Source organism: Quercus suber, unplaced genomic scaffold (assembly GCF_002906115.3).
Source record: "Quercus suber isolate HL8 unplaced genomic scaffold, Cork oak 2.0 scaffold_437, whole genome shotgun sequence".
NCBI lineage: Eukaryota > Viridiplantae > Streptophyta > Magnoliopsida > Fagales > Fagaceae > Quercus > Quercus suber.
The window spans coordinates 552,721-557,643 of record NW_027069888.1 but is presented as its reverse complement, the minus strand read 5'-3'; the positions used below and the strand labels follow the sequence as shown (position 1 = coordinate 557,643).

The window sequence follows — 4,923 nt, the reverse complement described above, 5'->3', positions numbered from 1 at the left end:
AGACTCTAAAAAAAAAAAAAAAAAAAAAAACAACTTTAACGGCTTGACGGCTTGACGCTGTGTCTCACGCTTCTTCTCTTACAATCCAACCCACAAGAACCAGACAGCTGCTAAACAAAACCATACCCACAAGAGAAGAAACAGAGTTACAAATTTTCAATCCAACTCGGCGGCACACCCACAACCTCAAATCGGCGGCACTTCTTCTCTTCCAATCCAACTCGGCGGCGCCACCCACAATCTTCAGGTTCTCTCTCTACATACATAGGATTAACGCTGATATGGGTTTATATTATTTCTCTAAACTTTGTGGGTTTATGCTATTGTTGTTTTGTTTGAGTTTCGGTTCTTATTATTGTTGTTATTTAACCAATTTCTGATAATGGCTGAAAGGCTCCCCTCATATCTCTGCAAATATTTGCCTGAATAACTTTGTACAGTAATACAATTCAAAGTGATACTCATAGTTCACAAAAAAAAAAAAAAGTTTCTTCTGTGCTCCAAAGCATTCAATAAACAGAATTTAAAAATAAAGTCAGAGGAAGTTTCTTTGGATGGCTTAGGCATGAAAATGAAGAATTAGAATTGCCACGAATATAACAGTCATTTGGTAGTGCTTCTTTGGCACTTAAAGCAATGTAAAGGGTTAAAAGGAGTGTGAACCGATGATTTGAGAAAAAAGATGGCTCATGTCACTATAGAATGGACAAATTTATTCAAGTTCACCACACCATGTACTTAAAATGTGCGACTGTGGAGTTGATTTAATGAGGAGGTTTTGCATGCATTGAATTCCAACACAAGTCATAGAAGTTGGATCAGGAAGCTATTTGTGTCATACAGATGTTATGAAATGCAATGTAGTTTACAATGATATTTGAGTTAGATAGTAAACTCAAATTCAATGAATGTCATTGTTAACATAAAAAATATTTACCTTGAAAAGCTCTAAATGGAAGATTTTCAACCATTCTGCGTGAGTCCTCATAAACCACTCCATTGGCTAGGGACTTCCCCATAGCATCACTAGCTTGTAATCCTGTCATTTCAGCAATTTTTACATTCCATCCATTGATGAGATCGGCTGAACCAACCCCAAAACTTGGAACTGTTTCTGTTTAAATCAATCTGACCATTTCACATGCCACTGAACTGAGTTCATCTATCCCCTGCATCTCAGTATCATTCTGCTGAATGAACTTCAATGCCTTAGGTTCGCTGTCCTCCATATCCTGAAATGAGTCTCTCATAATAAGCTGCAAAGAATGAGTTGCATTAATTTCTGAAACCTCCCAAGGCAAGCAAATAGGCAAAATAGCTAACAACCCAAAGCGGGGACACCAACGCTAAAGGAGTTCTGCCTTGGGCCTGCATTAGGAGACACTTTCCTTGGGTTTTGCTTACCCTTTTCCCTTCACTCTCTATTTCTTTCTCTCTCTCTCTCACTCATGATTTGAGGTGATAAGTTCGCATGCCACTACCCAAATAAACAGATTCCCTCATGCCTTAAACCATTGCACTTCTTAGTCTTCTTTACTCACCAGATCCTAGGACTTTTTCTCTCCCAATTTAAACTAATAGACTGAGAGGATGTCAAAAGCTAAAGCTAAAGCTATGGCTAGATATCTCTATACTATACTTCTTTGGCTTTCCATTGTGGTGCCTGCTTTGCTTCCTTTACCTCTAATTATAACATTGTCCCTCCATCCCATATGTGTTGTTGCAGTGAAAATTTGTGTAGTGTGTAAATATATGAGTTCTATTGAAACAATAAATTTTGGTTTAGCTGAGAGATAAAATGAAAAGAATCTGACTTTATAATCTTAAATTTACAAGTTCTGGGATATTTTGTATGTTAGATAAAATTTCAAATAATTAACAAAGTTATTATAAGGCAGCTGATGTAATTGTGGGTGGTTAAAATTGGGCTGTAGAGGTGATGGTGATTTCTCCCGCCTTTCTTGATGGATTCACAAGAAGTATACCAATCAAGAAAAAGAGAAATTATAAGAATGACGTTGGAAGGGAAATTTCTGAAAAATTGGCAAAGGAAGCGAAGAAGAATGAGCTGATATTGAGTTCTTCAGGCACTATCAAGAGCCTCGGGTGACTACTGCCTGAAGGAATTTGGGGTTATTTCTGTGCCAGATGTGACATAAAGGAACATAACTAGTAGAGATAAACTGGTCATATTGGCAACATATGGGGTATGCATTTTCTTGATGATGGTTCCCACTCTCTCTTTACCTCTCTTTTGGCTAGGACCTTTCAACTTTCTCTTAATCACACAATGGCTTGCTTTTTTCTCCCTCTTATTCACAACTCATTATAATTTCCATTCTTATTGTGAGTAGGTATTTTAGAATGAAAAATTATTCGGTTGTCAGATACAGAGCTCTTGAGAAGTAAGCAAGTTCTTGAATGAAATCCGTAAGACAATATCATCTAGTGTACAGAAATTGTGGAATGAATATAAATAACAAGAGCATTTTCTGTGATGATTTTTAAAATTTTATTGCATGGTATAAGGTAGGCATGTTTTGAGAAGTCTATCATAATGGTGATTGCATGAGTTTTAGCATATTTATCTAGCCTTATGAATAACATAGTTACTTTACGCTGTATGTGATGCTCATTTCTTTTCTTTTCAGCTATGGGAAGTTATTTCCAACCAAGAAGCTGTACAGATTGTTTCTTTAGCATCTGTTAATGAAAAGTTAGCTTAAAGGCTGGTGGACAACATCTCAGCTATTTTTGCCTCTTCTTTCACACTTCAACCTCTCAACCAATCAACCCTATTCAAGTCTCAAAACATGTTGCATGAGAAAGCTAGGTGATTGCCTATTGCCATTGCTTTCCTTATTTTGTTATGTGGGGTTTTTTTCCACATTTTGTTTGATTTTGAGACTTAGTCCTCTAACAATGTAACTTCATTTGTTTATTAGATTTTCATATTTCTGTAGGCTATGTGCATACTTGTTTGTTTTCTTTTATAGAGTTCTATCATCTTCTATTTGCCGTTTCTGTCAGATTTTCCCTATTATTAGCTATATTTTTTGGTGGTTATGGTCAGTTGCACAAATATTTTTTTCTTTTCGTACTTGCATTTGGGTTTCATTTAGTTGTTGAGAGAAGTTAAAGATAGCATTCGTTATGATAAGCACCTTATCCATGGTCAAACATTAGATATTCTTTCATCCCTCAATGATTTAGCAGCTCATAAAAATTATTTTAGGCTGCGTTTGTTTTGGGTGAAAATCACTTCCGGAAATGCTTTTTTGTAATTACGGGTGTTTGGTTGCACATGGAAAATCAATTTTCCAAAAATTGGTTTCAATTGACCAGCAGTCAAGGGTGAAATTCTTTCCCCCTTTTATTTTCACTTCAAATGCCATTTTCCAAAAAACACACAGAGAGAGAGAGAGAGAGAGAGAGAGAGACCCAGACCAGCGACCAAGCCTCACGAACTGCCAGCGAGAGAGACCAAGCCCGGAGCAACCGCACGAGTAACCGCCGGTGATCTTCGACCCACGAACCGACGAACCCAGAGCAACCCATCGCCTTTGACCCAGAGCAACCCACGAACCTCGATCTCGTCGTCGACCCAGACCCAGAACCAGACCCATCGCCTTTGACCCAAACCCATCACCTCCTCGATCTCGCCTTTCCACGAACCTCGATCTCGTCGTCGACCTAGACCCATCGCTCCCTCTTCCTCGATCTCTCAGGTTTTTTTTTTTTTTTTTCAAGTTTGTTTGTTGTTGTTGTTATTTTTTTTTTTTCAAGTTTGATTGTTGTTGTTGTTGTGGTGGTGTGGTGGTGATGTTTTGGTGGTTGTGGCTTTTGATTGCTGGAATTTTCTGCCGGAATTTGTTGTTGAATTGGCTGTGATTTTAAAATTTTTTGTAATAAAATTTGTTTGGATGCTGAGAAAATAGCTGAGAAAATGTGAAAAATTGTAGGAAAATAGCATTTTCCGAATAGAACCAAACACATGAAAATATTTTCTACAACAATTTTTATAATACAACTAAACACTTTAAAATATTTTCCTTTCCCGAAAATAGCATTTTCGAAAAATAGGCTATTTTCTGGAAATTATTTTACGCAAACCAAACGGACCCTTAGTGTTATTTTACATGTTTGAGTTTTCTTTTCATACTTGCATTTGGGTTTCATTTAGTTGTTGAGAAAAGTTAAAGATAGCATTCGACATGATAAACACCTTATCCATGTTTAAACATTAGACATTCTTTCATCCCTCAATGATTTAGTAGCTCATAAAAATTATTTTAGTGTTATTTTACATGTGTTTGAGTTTTTGTCTAGTTTTTCTGTATTGTGAAACAGTGTTAGCAACGAAAACATTTGACTAATATCTCTATCTTGTTCTCTATTCCTTTGTTTTCTTAATAATTTTGTGGGTTATTGATGTTTCATCTTTATATTGTGTAAGGAAAAAGAATTAGAGAAAAGAATCAATGCTTTGGATTTTAATTAGTTTATTACTACTTACATGGCCAATTTTTTTCTCTTGAACATGGAAAGGTGGTTTAGGTTAAGGAGTTTCTAGATAATTTGTGTGAGATGCACCCACAAAGAGATGAAAATCAAATTTTTGGTTTTTGTGTGAAAGGATTATCTAATGGTTAAAATGAAGTTGTTGGCCACATTATGATTTTTGTTTCCCTAGATCCTTGTATATAAACATGAGCAGCATGCTTGTTTATGTCTTTTACTTGTACTTATATGTCCCTAAAGCTGTTGAAATTCTGTTTGGTTACACAGGTGGTGTAAACCCTTATCTGAGCAAACTCTTAAAGGGTACCTGTTAACCGGATCACGCAGACTCACTATATAATGATTTAGTATTTGAATTTTCAGCAATTCTTCTTTCTTCTTCTTCTTTCAACTGTTACATGG

The 4,923-nt window shown here is 36.2% G+C and overlaps 1 non-coding gene across 1 annotated transcript; it reads left to right on the top strand.

Annotated features, from left to right (window-relative positions):
* The first annotated feature begins 67 nt into the window (after positions 1–67).
* Positions 68–4,923, top strand: LOC112013866 (uncharacterized). The gene is made up of 3 exons (XR_010624388.1): positions 68–247; positions 2,652–2,833; positions 4,789–4,923. It is a non-coding gene; the product is annotated as an uncharacterized LOC112013866 (transcript).